Source organism: Nelumbo nucifera, chromosome 4 (genome assembly GCF_055504915.1).
Source record: "Nelumbo nucifera cultivar China Antique chromosome 4, China Antique-T2T, whole genome shotgun sequence".
NCBI classification, from domain to species: Eukaryota; Viridiplantae; Streptophyta; class Magnoliopsida; order Proteales; family Nelumbonaceae; genus Nelumbo; species Nelumbo nucifera.
The window spans coordinates 60,543,090-60,560,474 of NC_142652.1; the positions used below are offsets into that span (position 1 = coordinate 60,543,090).

The 17,385-nt window shown below is 36.2% G+C and overlaps 1 non-coding gene across 1 annotated transcript; it reads right to left on the reverse strand.

Annotated features, from left to right (window-relative positions):
- Positions 1-10,464: 10,464 nt before the first annotated feature.
- Positions 10,465-10,571, reverse strand: LOC148800584 (small nucleolar RNA R71). Its single transcript, XR_016071060.1, has one exon. It is a non-coding gene; the product is annotated as a small nucleolar RNA R71 (small nucleolar RNA).
- Between the last annotated feature and the right edge of the window lie 6,814 nt (positions 10,572-17,385).

Consider the following 17,385-nt stretch of genomic DNA (forward strand, 5'->3'; position numbering starts at 1 on the left):
GGCTTGAACAGATGGAACATGTTGAGTCGGATGACAAGGTTGGGAATTGTTGTTGATATGCAAGGACTTGGTCAAGTCTTTGGGCCATCCCATTGATCTTGTACAGTTGTTGGGACACATGGTTCCAATCTATTTGTGGCTTAGGTTGGAAGTAGTTTCTCATTCAACACACTCCGACCATTACAAAATTATTATAATTTTTTTTCTCTTTTTTTTTGAAATTTGAAATTTAAATTCCTAAAACTTAAATTCAAATTTGATTTTTTAAATTTAAAAAATTGCAAACAAATCAACCACATGACCTAGGGTTTCCTAAGCTAGTGGTCCAACCAATGTGAATCATTTTAGATTCACTTGGAATTACACCACTTCCTTTGGTTAGCCAGGTAAGTGGTGGGGATGTGGGAGGCTCCCCTTGCTCTCACAATGACCTAATTAAGCAACCACAAAACCCGCTTAGGCTTAGCCGTTTAACCTCTTTCCTTAGGCACCAACCGCCGATTATGGAAAATAATTTCAAGCTCTCCTAAAATTCAACACACCTTTGAACCAAATGTGAGGCTTCCCTAAGTGATCTTTGACGGGTTGTCGAAGCCCTCAAAATTAATACTAGTCCCACAATAAATATTTGCAGTAAAAGTGGTTCTAGGTCGAATCCCACGGGGAGCAAATCAATAATCTCTTAGCCGAATGGGTAATGTGATTAAGTGAGAGAATTTAAATACTGAAATTAAAAGAAAAGAAAATAAATAGTAATTTAAACAAGAGAAAATCAGTCTTACCGAATTCTGGTTCAAGGGTTCGGGTTGAATCGATTGGCCATCGATCCTAGGTATACTTCAGCATTCTCGCAATTCAAGCATTTAACCTTAGATTTATTAGGATAGCCATAATAAATCTTGTGTTTTACTAATTGAGTTGACCAAACCCAGCATTCGATCAATACTTATCACCACTCAACTGGGTACGATAGCGTTCCATGTTAAACAGGGATAGCATTAAGATTTGTGAAAACAGTTAAACCAAAATAACAATAATTGAGATAGCTACAATTACTGAATCTTGTTCCATCGATTCCTTTTAGGTTGAACCATGTTAAAACATTGGTCAAAGGCTGTCATGAACAATTGACCAAAAAAAATTTCAACCTAATTGCTACTTGTACCATTATTCGTGACAATTACGGATCACCGAAATCATGGATAGCAGTAGGAAAATCAACATTAATTCAGTTTGTCAAACTAATTAACATTAACATCCACTAAAAATATGCTCAAGAATCAATGAATACTTGAATTAAAAAGCAAGAAAATAAATTAACTACAGAACCTCACAATGACACAATCGAACCTCCCCCCTTGAACCAGAAAAAGAAGCTTAGTTACTCATGATCTGTGCAATCTCCATGCTTTGCTTCTCCATGGCCGAACTACTTTCTTGAGCTTCTTGGTCTTCTTGATGATCTCTTAGATCTTGGAGTGAGTCATGCTAGAGCTGGTTTGCCCCCCTCTTTATATAGCCAAGGAGAGGGTTGTTTTCCAACTACTTCTAGGAGATCATCTTATCTTTAGGGAGTCTTGATCTTCTTTGAACTAATCCTATCCTATCTCTTATCTAATAATTTAATCTCAATCTCTCTAGGATTACATTCAAGAATTTAGATCTGATAAGACTCTCTCTTTAGAGATTACATTCGAGATTTGGACTCTTAACTCTTGAATTCGAGTTGGGCTGCTTTAAAACTTGGGCTGCTTCAAGGTACTTCTGCGAGTTGGGCTTAAGTTGTGAAATGGGCCTGGCTGCGAACTTGCTCCGACTTCGGGCTCATTTTCGTACTTGATGCATGCCGAATCTGTCAAAACCCAAAACATAAAAGTTGTGGGCATTCTTTTCGTCTTTCTAATGCTTCTTGAATTGTCCAATTCAGAGTCTGGAATTGAATGTTAGGCCCAGATTACTGACAGCCACCGAAACTGTGTAAAATCACCCGATTTGCCCTGTTTTCTTCCAATTGCCTTCTTTATTGCCCTGGATCGAAATACAAGAGTAATGAGTTCATTTAAGTGCTAAAATAATGTAAAAAGATGAAAATTAGGGGACAAAAATAGGGTTCCTTTCAGTCTCGTCAATCTTTCTATCCAAATTTTAAATTAGGGTTAGGGTGCACCGCACGTGAACAGTGGTGATTTTTGGGCCAAGGAAGGGTGATCAAATCCCCACCTTATAATAATTAGGTTGGATGCCCTTAAATGAATTAACGGAAAGACAAAATAAACACAACAAAATGCAACTAACTACAATGCATGAACAAGTATTTCTAATATGCAATTCAGCAATATAACATAAAAGAATAAAATAAACTAAGCATAAGGAACAATTAAAATAATAAAAAGAACACCTAACACAATCACAACTAACAATAATAATTTCAGCAATTAAACAAACCTATATGATGCAAGCCCTAGAATATCAAACCCTAAATAATGGAATGAAAATGCAAGAGAAATATTCAATTTTTTTTTCAATTTTTTTTTATTTTTTTATTCAAAATTTAAAATTTTGGGAGTTTAAATTCAAATTTAGATTTTAAAAATTAAATTCCTATAAATTTAAATTTGATTTTTTTAAATTTTTAACTTTTTTTCATTATTTTTTTCTTTTCATTTTTTTTAAATTTGAAATTTTAAAATTTAAATTTCGAAATTTAAAATTCAAACTGAAATTGAAATTCAGATTTAAATTGAAATTTAAATTTAAATTCAGATTTGAAATTTAAACTCAAATTCAAAAATTTCAACAATTTCCTATTTAGCAATTACTTATTCAATTCAACAACTAAAAGAAAAGAAACAAAATAAAGCAACAAATAATAATTACAAACAGAAAATGAAACAGCAATTAATTGTGTTAAACAGAATTAACAACTACCAAAATAAATTCAACAAACAAATTGCTAATCTAAAAACTAAACTGAAAATAAAATGATAAAAAAGAAAATAACGCAAGAAATAGATAAAATAAAAGAAAAGAAATACGAATCAAAAAAATAAAAACGAAAATAAAATAATCAAAAAGAATATGCGGAATTTTTATTTATTTATATTTTTTATGTTTTTTTAATAAAATAAAAATACAAACCTAAAAATTAATACGAAAATAAAATTAAGGAAAGAAAAATACGCTGGAAAAATAAATAAAATAAAATAAACGAATTTTTTTTACTTCTTTTATTTACTTTTTGTTGTTTTTTATCTGAAAAAAAGAAAAAAAATGAATCTAAAATTTAAGTAAAAATAAATAAAATAAAATAAACAAAAGAAAATTATGCTGCAAGAAATAAAATAAACAATTTTTTTTGTTTTTTTTTAAATCTGAAATAAAAGAAAAACACAAACCTAATAAAGCAAAAAAAATTGAACAAGAAATTAAAATAAAGAAAGAAGAATAGATCTAGAAACAAAGTGGAAGCAAAACAATACTAAAAAAATAATTTGGATCTAGAAAAAAATTAATTAAAAATTAAAAAATAACTATTCTATCAAAAAAAAGAGTTTGAAAATAAAAATAAGAAAATTAAAAATAAAATGGAATGACTACACCTGAAATGCAATCCTATTTCTCTTCTCTTCCGTCTCGCAGTCCCGCAACGCTCCGGTACCCCACCTTTCACTATTCTTTCTTGTAGAATCAAAGAGAAACAAGAATTAAACTGAGATAATGGATCAAGTAATAAAAGAAAAAAGAAAAAGTGATGAAACAAATTTGGAAAAAGTAAATAAATTTTTTTCTCCGTGTGTCACCGCCAATGGGGCTAAAAACTTGGTGTATCCGGAAGTGCATCATTAAACACTTCGGAACACCAGTTTAAATATTTATAATTTTATTCCGATTCCCAAACAACTACTAACACAGTAAAGTGATGAGAACGGGTCGTATCCACAAGGAAGCAGGGGAAAAGTAATTACATACTTAGATCCGGGAGAGAGAACACTAAGGAGAGTTATAGAAATATAAAATTAATTAATTAAAGAAAAATGGAATTCATTAAAACCAAATTCGAACAGTACTGAGAATAACAAGTGCATAAAAATAAATCACAGAAACAAATAAATAAAAGGAACAAAATAAAAATGTCTGAGAATCCGATCAGAGGTAGCAGTCTCCAGATCTCTCCTTCAACCCTCGAACATCTCGAGCTAGGCCTTCCGTCTTACCTGGCCGAATTTCAGATCTATAGAAAAGAAATAAAACACAAATTAACTCTAATAAAAATAAATTTGCAGAAAGGAAAAATTAAACTGGAAATTAAAGAATAGAAAGTAATTCTAAAACTGAAGAAAAAATGGTTGGGATTCAAATCCAAAGGTTGTAGTAGTGGTGTTGGTGAACTGCAAGTAGGAACCCCTCCTCTTGCCTAGGCATCCTCCTCTTCCTCTACCCTTGAACTTCTCAAGATCAACCTTCCTTTTTACTTGGGTGAATTGACCAACCCCATCTACAGGGCCCCCAGGACCCTTTTTTATAGAGAAGGGTGGATACAACTGGAAATAGGGAGAAAGATGGGGGCAGCAGCTGGGATTTTGCAAAGTTAGGGATGCCCTAAGGTTTCTAATGGATGGATAAGATGGTTTTGGGGTGATCCTATGGCTAAAAATGGAAGGAAAGGACATCCAATATTATGTAGGGCTGAGATTTGGGCGCCTAGAAATGGAGGGTGTAGATTAAAACATCTAGGGTTGAAGGATTAAGATTAAAATAATAGGTGGTGCCCTAGATTGAATGGTTGGGATATAAGATGGAGGGAGTGGCTGAGATTTAATGGTGGGGAGTTGAATGGTGAGGATTAACAGAATAGGTGGCGCCCTCGGGTTTAAAAGCTATAAAGGAGAGCCCTACAATGAGTGGTTGAGATTAAAAGAGGTGGACAGTGGAGATTAAACACGTAGGGGCAGATAGGGTTTGCTAAGAGTGAAACGATTAGGTTAAAAAGGCTCCCTAGGGTTTGCTAAGGAGAGGGGAGCATGGTAATACAGTAGGATGGGCGCCAACTGGGTTTAGCAGATAGGAGGCGCCCTCTTGTTCTCAGTTCTTTACAAAAACAACCCCTCTCTCAGCTGGCCTTCACACCAGCTTCCCAAAAACTGCACTTCAGCCAATTTTCTACATAATTTTCACAGAGACCCTCAGAGGTCAGATAATTAATTTTAACTGAAAAAATGGTATACTTTGACTACTCTAAGACCGAAAATACCCCTGAATTGAAGACCTTAAGGCATCAAAATGTAGGGTTATCAGTCGTATCCATATGGAAGCGAGGGAAAAATTGTTACGTACTTCAATTCAGACAAAATAACAAGATTTGATATTGCAGAAACACAAAATTTAATTAACTGAATAGGAATCCATTAAAATAAAATTCTAACAATGCAACTCGGTCAGAGGTAGTAGTCTCTGGATCTATCCTTTGACCCTCGAACTCCTCGAGCTGGACCTTCTGTCTTACCTAGACGAATTTCAGATTGGCTGGACTGCTTGTAGAAACCCCTCCTGACAAGATTTGGGCGTCCTTCCCTTCTACAACCCGAACTCCTCAAGAAACCTTAGCCTTATAAATTGGGTGAATTGACCAACCCCTTCTCTAGGGCCCTTAAGGTCTTTCTTTATAGAAAAGGGTGGACAAAACTAGGATTCGAGAGAAAGAGAGGGGCAGTTAGTGGGTTTATGTAGAAAATTGGCGCCCCTAGGGTTTAGGAATGGAGGGTTAGGATTAAACTAGAGGGGTCCTACGGCTAGAGTGAAAAGGAAAGGACGCCTATAAGTATGAAGGGCTAGGATTTAAGCTCTTCGGATTGAATGGTGGAGATTTGGGCACCTAGGGCTGAAAGGTGGAGATTAAAAGAAGTGGGTGACGCCCTAGGGTGAGTGGCTAAGATAGAAAATGAAATAGAGGGCTGAGATCTAGTGGCTAAAGGCTGAATGGTGGGGATTAAGAGTTAGGTGGCAGCTTAGGGTTAGAATGCTAAAAAGATGGCGCCTAGAATGGACGGTGGAGATTGCAAGGTGAAAATCTAAGGGTATGAGAGGTTTCTAAGGCTTGGATGGTTGAGATTAGATGTTAGGGAGGAGTGGAAGGTAAAGATTTAGTAGTTAGGGGCGGTTAGGGTTTGTTAGAGGTGAAAAAAATGAGTGGGGAGGTGCCCTAGGGTTTGGTAAGGAAAGGATGTTAATACAGTAGGAGGGGCTTAGTTTTCATAGAAACAACCCCTTTCTTAACTGGAATTCTCACCAGCTTCCCAAAACTGTAGAAAACTTTGTAAATTTCCCAGTTTTTACCTAGAATTTGAACAAGGACCCACAAAGGTCAGAACGTTTAATTTAACCGGAAAAAGGGTATAGATTAGTTAGTCTAAGGTCTAAAATACCCTTAAAATGATGCCTTTAAGGCATCAAAATACAGAGTTATCACACCCCCAACTTAACCATTGATAGTCCCTTAGCAATGTAGCCTTAAAATTACACTGAGTAAAGAGATCATTCCCATTGCAAGATCATCCCTAACAAAATTACCCAAGTATGCTGATTCCAGAATTCTCAAACTTTGTATAGATTAGAATTGGGTTTAAGGGGTAATACCATCCTACTTTAAAAATTACAGAAACTTGGCTTAAAAATCTTATATACCCTTCCATTTGTAGACTGTCTCAATAAGCTAAGATTGATTTTTAAAATCAGGCGGGTATTCTTTTTATCATTTCTGATAGTGGATTTCAACCCCTAAACTTGATATACACACACATTTTTATTGCTACCTTTCACCGTTTGACGCGAATCTCAATACTTGACTTAGGTGAAGAGACCCAGTTACTAAGTGTTAGGTAAGTGTCTTTGGCTTTCCCTTTCTCGTTTGACGCGAATCTTGACACTTGACTTAGGTGAAGAGACCCGGTTACTAAGTCTAGGGTGTCCATTGACCTTTTATTCTCTTTTTTTTTTGTGTGTGTAAAATTCAACACTGTTCAAGGTAGTTCACTATCTCTATTAATTTGAAGAATTTTTCATCTGAGTTCTTAATCTTTTCCTTCTTATCTTCACAGGGGCAAACTTGGGAGTATTTTCAATTTCTAAACGGTTTCGACAACACTCAAATAAGACCAATTTAACTCCTGTCACTTGCTACCAATCTCTACAAAATTCAATAAACTTTTATCAGTTTCCTCAACTTTTTCTATTCAGGAATCTCTTTTAATGGAAAAAAAATTTAAACTTTTTAGTGAAATTTTAATTCTATATATTTAAAGGCTTAGCTTCTCAATTTTTCAAAATTTTCTCTCTTTCCTCACTTAAATGCCATTGTCCCCAATGGCATGACTTGAATGATGCAAAAGGGCCTTAGGCCAAACGGAATAATCAAGAGGTAAGGATTCAATAGGGGTTTAGGATTTGTCAACTGAATTCTAAAACTTATTCAAAAGAAAAGACAAACTCTAATAAGACAACTAAAATAAAACTTCATTGGGTTGCCTCCCAACCAGCGCTAAGTTTAATGTTTTCAGCCAGACGCATTCACTCACTTCTCAAATCTACACTTCCAAACACGCTTTCTTCTTTAAACAGACAGGGCTCAGATTGGGATAACCAAAGGGTAAATAGGGCATCTACAAGGTTGTCTACTACATCTACCTTGAATTCATCTTCCCCTAGGTTTGGATACTTAGTGGCACTAAATACATTTAATCAGACTTTCTACTCCCCAAATGAAATGTCCATTTCTCCCCGATTTACATTTGATGTTTGCATTGGCAGTTGCTAGAAATGGATGTCCTAAGATTATCGGGTTATGGTTCAGTTCCTCAGTTGGGGTCATGTCTAGGAAGACAAAATCCACTAGGAAGTAACAATCCTCTACTCTGACAATGATGTCCTCAATAACACCTTGAGGAGTCTTGACTGACCGATCAGCGAGTTATAGAATTATCGGGGTAGGTTTTAACTCGCCAATCCTGAACCTTTCATAAATAATAGAGGGGAGAAGATTTACACTGGCCCCAAGATCCAATAGAGCCCGATCGAAAGTGACTCTAGAGATGACACAACTTATTAGAGGAGCACCACGGTCTTTCATTTTCCAGGGGAGTTGGTTTAGGAGAACCGCACTAACATCTGTCGAGAGCATCACTTTTTGTGGGGCCGATTGTGGCTCCCTCTTTTGAGTACACAACTCTTTCAAGAACTTAGCGTAGGTCGATACATGTTGTATCACGTCAAGGAGAGGGATGTTAATATGGACTTGTTTGAATAATTCCCTGATCTCCTCGTTGCGAGTCTCTTTCGTCTTTCGCAACGGCTCGACTGTGAGTGCGGTTGGAAAGGGAACTACAGGTTCGTTCACTAAGGGTTCTTCTAAATTTTCCTTTCCTCTTTCTTCCCCCCTAACTTATGGTCTTCTTGCTCCTTTTCTTCTTCACTGATGTTTTCAATTTTCTTTTTCTCATATGAGTCCTCTAAAATCCTCCCACTCCTTAAGGTCGTAATAGCCTTGGAATTTTCAAATTGAGAGTTCTTAGGAGGTGGTTGAATTTGCTATGGAGGAAAACCTGGTGGCTGATTTCTAGGATTCACAACTGGTTGACTCGGTAGTTGTCCTACTTCTCTCCTTGCATTGGCTTTGGCTAGCTGTCCTATTTGGCTTTCTAATCTAGCGATGGACTGTTGTTGAGTTAGAATCAACTGCTGAAGATGCATGAATTTGTCATCAACTATACTGGTCTAAGGAGGTTGTGGGTAAACCTGATAAGGTTGGACCAGCTGGTTCCTAGGGTATGTCTGCTGGAATTGGCTCTGCACTTGTGGCCTCTGAAATTGCTGGGCCATGGAGTTAGATGGATGGTACTGCTGAAACTGTGTGTTAGGTTGATGTGTCCCCCAAGAAAAGTTAGGGTGATTTCTCCACCCAATGTGGTAAGTATTTGAAAATGGATCATTATTAGGCCTTGAGAAACTCTGGACTACTTGAACCTGTTCTTAGATAAACGGCGGAAATTGGGTCGTCGTTGAACAATCATCAACTTGGTGGATCGGGCTGGCACAAATGGAACATGTTGGGTATTTGATCCCTCTAATCTGCGAAGCAACTAGGGTTTAATGATTTGCTGCGTTAGAAATTGTTAGATCTTAGGAAGAACACTCGACTGAATTAAATGCAACCGCTTGTGCTTGTGTTGTTTAGCTTCATCGATCTCTAATGCTTAAGGCTATGGCTGGATTAAATCTTTGACGCTTGTTTAGGGGTTGTTCAGTAGTAAGGGTTAAGAGGATCGCTTGTTTTCTGATTAACTAGATTAGGGAGATGCGGGAAAATAATTCCTATGATGAATATTCAAAGTCTGAATTGATTTATTTTTGCATCGATGAGCAATAGTGAAATTCTGAAGGTGGATGTTGACTTAGACTAAGACTCGTTCTTTTGATTAATTTCGGTACCTTGAATTGCATTGTTTCTCATTGAATTTTTGTTCTTTTTAATTTTGATTTTATTTCCTTTTAATTCTGGTTCGTTGCATAAACCCCCCCCCCCCCCTCCATCTTTGTTCACGCAGCACACAAAATAGGTTAGACACTCTGTGGGAACGATCCTCACTTGTACTACTGCATTAATTTTTAGGAGTATAGGTTTTATTTTTGGGTGCCTACGACAGCACACCAAATTTTGGCGCCATTGTCGGGGAGTTTTTCTAATCGGTTTTTGTGCTTCTTGTGATCATTATTTTATTTTTGAATTTTTGAAAAATTTTTATTTTTTTATAGATCACTTTGATTGTTTGTGTTTTTAGCATAGACTATTTTCTGTTTTATTTATTTATTTATTTTCATCATTCTAGATTTTTTTTATGGTATGTCATTCATGGTTTATTAGGGTTTCTTTGATTTATGCTTGTAACTCGATTCTCTAAGAAAGGTGATTTGCAGTACGATCCAGAAATAGAGGGATCTTTGTGCAGGTTAAGGAGAGAAGCTCGGAGTCATTCTGAAGAGAATGATCCAACTTTTGATTCCCTATCTGTTAGCAATTCTGATTTGAGAGAGGAGGAAATCATGGCTGGAAATCGAACTCTGAAAGAGCTGGCCGCACCTGATTTGAATCAGCAACCATTATGCATAACTTTTCCTGCTTTAGATGCTTATGCTACTTTTGAATTAAAATCTGGACTGATACATCTTTTACCCACTTTTCATGGTCTTGCAAGTGAGGATCCTCACAACCATTTAAAGGAGCTGCATGTGGTATGTACGAGTATGAAACCAACGGGGGTAACTGAAGAGCAAATCAAATTGAGAGCCTTTCCATTTTCTCTGAAGAATTCGGCTAAGGATTGACTCTATTATCTACCCTCCGAGAGTATTACCACATGGAATGAGATGAAGAGGCTATTTTTAGAGAAGTATTTCCCAGCTTCAAGGGCGGCCAACATCAGAAAAGAAATTTGTGGTGTAAGGCAGTACAATGGGGAGTCCCTACATGAATACTGGGAACGTTTTAAAAAATTATGTGCAAGCTGCCCCCATCATCAAATCAGTGAGCAGCTACTCATCCAGTATTTCTATGAGGGTCTTCAACCCACTGATAGGAGCATGATTGATGCTGCTAGTGGAGGAGCTTTAGTGGATAAAACTCCCGAGGCTGCAAGAAACCTGATTGCAAATATGGCGGCCAATTCTCAGCAGTTCGGCTATAGACTTGGCCCTCCACCAAGGCATGCTAATGAGGTAAATATTTCATCCCTTGAACAACAAATTGCGAGTCTAACTTCTCTTGTTCATCAAATGGCTGTAGGTAATATGCAAATAGTGAAGGCTTGTGGGATATGTTTGGTAGTAGGGCATCCAACTAATATGTGCCCAACTCTTCAAGAGGAGCCCATTGAGCAAGTGAATGCGGCAGGTGGTTTTTCGGGGCAACCGCAGAGGAAGTATGGTCCCTATTCAAGCACATATAATCCAAGATGGAGGGATCATCCCAATCTCAGCTATGGGAATCCACAAAACTGCCAAACTTTCCAGCAATATTAACTGCACCCCCCTAGACAACAGCCAGCCCAAACTTCTGATTCAGGTATGTCTTTAGAGGATATTGTGAAATCTCTTGCCACTAACACTTTGCAATTTCAGCAGGAGACGAGAGCCAGTATCCATCGTTTGGACAATCAGATGGGCCAGATGGCGACCGCAATTAGTCGGTTAGAGGCACAAAGTTCAGGGAAATTACCCTCTCAAACGGTTGTGAATTCAAATGAAAATGTAAGTGCAATCATTTTGAGAAGTGGTAAGGAGGTTGAGACTCCAGCAAAGGCAGCCCCTGCATCGTCAAAGCAAGAAGAGGAGAAGGACATCATTGCCAATGACGATGAAGTACCCAAGCGTAAGTTTCCACCTCTTTTTGATTATAAACTGGTACCTCCTTTTCTTCATGCTTTAGCAGGTTCTAGGAAAGATGAGCAGTTCAAAGATTTTTATGAAACTTTTCATAGATGCAAGGTAAACATTCCACTTTTAGATGCTATTAAACAAGCACCTCGTTATGCAAAATTCCTGAAAGAATTATGTACACATAAGAGGAAACAGAAACTAAAAGAATGTGAAAAGGTGAGAATAGGGGAGAATGTTTCTGCAGCTATTCAAAGAAAACTCCCTACAAAGTGCAAAGATCCAGGTATGTTCACTATCCCTTGCATGATAGGTAACACTAGAATTGAGAAGGCCATGTTAGACTTAGGAGCTTCTATTAATGTCATGCCATATTCTATATATATTTCTATGAAACTTGGACCTTTGAATAAGACTGGTGTTGTGATTCAATTAGCTGATAGATCTAATGCCTATCCTAAGGGTGTAGTTGAGGATGTTCTTGTAAAAGTTAATGATTTGGTTTTCCCTACTGATTTTTATGTGCTTGATATGGATAATGGTGATCAAACCACTCCTATTTTTCTAGGGAGACCATTCTTAAAGACATCCAAGACAAAGATAGATATTTATAGTGGCACACTCACCATGGAATTTGAGGGTAAGATTGTTAAGTTTAATATTTATGATGTCACAAAATATCCTACTGATGATAATCTTGTTTATTCTATTGATGTGATTGATTCTTTAGCACAGGAAGCTTTTGAACTTGGTGGGAAGGATAGATTCGAAATTGCCATTAGTAAGCATCCTGAGAAAGAGGAGTTAACCTTGAATTCTAAATTGCAGGAAACTATTGCAGCATTGAATGACTCTCCAGAGTTACAACAGACAAGTATTGTTCCTTGTATTAAGTTACCAATTTCTAATGGGAGACCATTACCCTCTGTTTTGCAGGCCCCTATTCTAGATTTGAACCCACCTATGATGGATTAAAGGGGAGAGCATCGGAAGTTGCAACTACAAGAGCTAGAGGAAATCCACAATGAGGGCTATGAGAGTGCAAGGATTTACAAGGAAAAGACGAAGGTTTGTCATGACAAGATGATCTCTAGGAAGGAGTTTAAAGTTGGTCAAAATGTCTTTCTTTACCATTTACGGCTTCGTCTGTTTCCAGGTAAGTTGCATTCTCGTTGGATTGACCATTTGTAGTTACTAATGTTTTTCCTCATGGTGCAGTTGAAATTCAATGTTTAGCAACCTCCAAAGCGTTCAAGGTGAACGGCCATAGACTCAAGCATTTCCATGAAGGCTTCCAAGTAGAGAATGTGGAACAATTGGGCCTTGAGGATCCGATTTATACTGATTAAAAAAGGGAAGTTTATTTTTTCTTTTTCTTCTTATTTTCACATTTATGTTTTAGCTATTTCTGACTTTTCTTTGCATTTCACCTTACATTGGGGACAATGTAAGTTTTAAGTGTGGGGAAGGGGATTTAGGTTGTGTTTTAAGTTTGATTTAGGAGGTGTTTTAAATTTGATTTATGTTGTGTTTTAATTCTGCATTTTTTTTAAAAAAATATATAGTTTTGCTCTTTGTTTTTGTGGTTTTTTTGGTGATTTTCAATGATTTTTTTTAGATTGTGTATGCCATAAGCAAGATTCAATTAAGCTTGAAAAGCTCATAACATGATTGGATAAGTAATCTTCTAACGTAGAATTAATTAGTCTAGTTATTTTCCTTGAGAATGGTAGCGACTAAATTTAGTAGACAAAAGCTGGTGAGATTTTGAGCCTTTGGACTGACACATTCACATCAGTCCCACTATTTTCTTTCATGTGAGATATTCTTCCATGGATTTGTTTCTCTAGAACTTGCCTTGATTCTCTTCAAGATCACATTGACACATGCATGCATGAACAAGATTAAGGCCCTTTTTGTTACAAGCTACATAAGCCAAATAACCTACCCTTTGATAAATTATCCCCTTTGTTGAATCCCTTTGAGTTTTATTGACCTTTGTCGTTCATTGCAACCCCATGTTACAAGCTTTAAACCTATAAAAAACAATGCCCTTACCCAAGCCGTAGACTTAGTGGAGCATTACTCATCATTATGATATGTATGGATATGCAAGTTTCAAGTGTGGGGGTGTTTGGATTCATGGTATGGTTATGAATGGTGAAATGGAACATGTTTTCATTCTCAATTTGTGAGTTCCAATGATTGATATGCTTTGAAAAAGAAAAAAAAAAGTAAAGATGAAAGGAAGGAATGGAGGAAATTGCTTTTGATGTTACAAACTATCCATGCCCTTCTTAAATTCCAAGAAAAATGGGCTGCTTATACATATAAAGGTGGAAGCTGTTGTGAAGAATTGTTCCCTGCTGCAAACAAAAAGTGTTCATTTGAATGATCGCTTTTACAATGCAGGAGTTTTACATGCTTTAAATACATTAAAAAAAAATTGAAGAAGTTGCTGAATGAAGTGATTGGTTTTACATGTCTAATGCATTCGAGCTTCAGATGATTCAGTTTTGCTCTACCAGTTTCGATGGCTTTTCAGCTACATTCCCAAATATTTCCCACCTTAATCCTAAGCCCCATTACAACCCTTGAAAAGTCCTTTTGATTTGTGTTATGCATGTGATACCAGTGGTGGAGAATGAAGATATGCAAGCCTATGGTAGATCATTTCCATTGGAATGAACTTGAGCAAAACACATACCCTTCAAACATGAGAGTTGAGTGTTTATTTCTGTGAGGGTCTATTATTTAGTTTATTCCATCTTCGAGTGAAAATGCTTACTAAAGTAATTGAAAGTTGTTAAGAATGTTTGTTCATGATGTGTCTTGAGTATTGAAGAGCTTGGTTGTTCTCTATTGATGGCATTGTAACCTTAGTGTTTTTGGGAAAGTGAATTTGAGTTTTTCCTGAAGATGAGCAAAAGCTAAGTGTGGGGGGATTTGATGAGAATGCAAAATATCATATTTTTCTCCCTTAATATTTAGTCTTTTATACTTATTTAGTGCCCAAATGGACTCATTATTCTTATATTTTGGTTTAGGGCACGGAATGAGGCGTTAAGTGAAAAACAAGGCTAATCGGATAATTCTGGACAGTTTCAGCACTGCGTGGTAATTTGGGCATAATTCTCTCATCTGGACTCCGATTGAGATGATTCAAGATGTGTTAAAAATATAAGGAAAATTTCTACAACTTTACTGTTTTGAGTTTTGATAGATACGAAATGCATCGATGTCAAAACCGGGCCCGAATTATCTACAACTGCACTACTGACGTGCTGGAAACATTCCTTCGCCTGCAAGTTTTCATATGCGAAATCACCACTCTCCCACTTACACTAGAACTTTGTTTTATCCTATTTTCGAATTTTTTCTTGACAAGGAGACTGTTATCTAGAGAAATTTTAAGAGATTTTTTAGGCTTCTTTTGGGGGAAGTAGAGAGAAAGAAAGAAGAGAAAGAAAATCAAGAAAGCAAGCAGACTTAGGCTGCCGCATCTCTCTTCTCTTCTCTCCCCACTTCTCTGATTTTTCTTGAGTTTTCACCATGACCATGCGTGGCCAATTCTGATACTTGGTCGAGGGAAATAGAAGCCTCAGAATCAACAAAACTGTGAGATTTAATTTGATTTTTATTGTTTGATTTATACTTTGAATATCGAATGTTCTTCTATTTTATGTTCATGATTGTTTCGTCTGATTTCTAGGAGGCCTACTAGTTTATTATTCGTAGCAATCTACTACTAGGTTAGATATCATATCCGTAACTGTTTGATCCCTCTAATCTGCGAAGCAACTAGGGTTTAATGATTTGCTGCGTCAAAAATTGTTAGATCTTAGGAAGAACACTCGACTGAATTAAACACAACCGCTTGTGCTTGTGTTGTTTAGCTTCATCAATCTCTAATGCTTAAGGCTACTGCTGGATTAAATCTTTAACGCTTGTTTAGGGGTTGTTCAGTAGTAAGGGTTAAGAGGATCGCTTGTTTTCTGATTAACTAGATTAGGGAGATGCAGGAAAATAATTCCTACGATGAATATTCAAAGTCTGAATTGATTTATCTTTGCATCGATGAGCAGTAGAGAAATTCTGATGGTGGATGTTGACTTAGACCAAGACTCATTCTTTTGATTAATTTCAGTACCTTGAATTGCATTGTTTCTCATTTAATTTTTGTTCTTTATATTTCTGATTTTCTTTCATTTTAATTCTAGTTCGTTGCATAAACCCCCCCCCCCCCTCCATCTCTGTTCACGCAGCACACAAATTAGGTTAGACACTCTCTATGAGAACGATACTTACTCGCAATACTGCATTTATTTTTAGGAGTATAGGTTTTATTTTTGGGTGCCTACAATAGCACGCCACTCCCCTTGCTCTTGCAAGGACCTAACTAAGTAACCACAAAACCCACTTACGCTTAGTCGGTTAACCTCTTTCCTTAGACACCAACCGCCGGTTATGCAAAGTAATCACAAACTTCAAGAAAATTCAGCACACTTTTGAACCAATTGTGTGGGGCCCCCTAAAGGATCTTGCTATCCAAATTTTAAATTAAGGTTTAGGGTGAACCGCACATGAAAGGGTGGTGGTTTTTAGGCCAACGAAGGGTGATGAAATCCCCACCTTATCTTATTTAAATTGGATTTCCCTTAAATGAATTAACGACAAAACACAATAAACAAAATAAATGCAACTAATTACAATGCATGAACAGTTATCTCTAATATGCAATTCAACAATTTAACATAAACTAATAAAATAAATGAAAAACCCTAACACATTAACAACTACCAAAATGATTTCAGCAATTAAATAATATGATATGATGCATGCTCTAGAACATATCAAACCCTAAATGTTGGAATGCAAATGCAAAAATTTTTAAATATTTTTATTTATTTATTTATATATATTTTTGAAATTCGAAATTTGAAATTTAAATTTTGAAATTTAAATTCAAATTCAAATTCAAATTCAAATCCAAATTCATATTCAAATTCATATTCAAATTCAAATTTTGAAATTTAAACTCAAATTCGAAATTTGAATAATTTCCTAATTAACAATCAATTATTCAATTAAACCACTAATTAAGGGAGCAATTAATTATGGCAACAATTAATCACAAAAAACAGAAAAAAAAAGGAACTAATTTTGCAAAAAAGAATAATACTAAAGAAATGAAGATTAAGAAGGGAGTTCTCTACTCTAAAGATTAAATAGAAATAAAAACAAAAAAGCATGATTAAATTGGGACGACTACACCCGAATCCCAATCCCAATTTCTCTTCTTTTCTCTTTTCTTCAGCAATCCGGTAACGCTCCGGTACCCCACCTTTTGCTATTATGTCCTGCAAAATCAAAGAGAAACAAGAATTAAAATGAGAAAGGGGTGTGTCAGGAAGCATGTCTGGAAGCAAATAAAATTTTTTTCTCCATTGCTTCCCCGGCAACGGTGCCAAAAACTTGGTGTGTCTAGAAGTGTGTTGTTAACCACTTTGGAACACTAGCTTCAATATTTATAAATTTTTCGATTCTTAAAATAACTACAAAATGCAATTGTTGGTGAGAAAGGGGTCGTATCCACAGGGAAGCGAGGGAAAAATTGTTATGTACTTCAATTCAGACAAAATAACAAGATTTGATATTGCAAAAACACAAAATTTAATTAACTGAACTGGAATCCATTAAAATAAAATTCTAACAATGTTGAAAGTAAAATTGTAGAGAAAGAAATAAATAACAGAAATAAAAAAAAAACTAAATAAAAAATCTGCAACTCGGTCAGAGGTAGCAGTCTCCGGATCTATCCTTTGACCCTCGAACTCCTCGAGCTGGGCCTTCCGTCTTACCTGGCCGAATTTCAAATCTGGGGGTAGAATGCAACCCAAAAGAAAATAAAGAAAACAAAAGGTATGGCTGATCAAATCCAGTGGCGGTAGTTCCAGGTTGGCT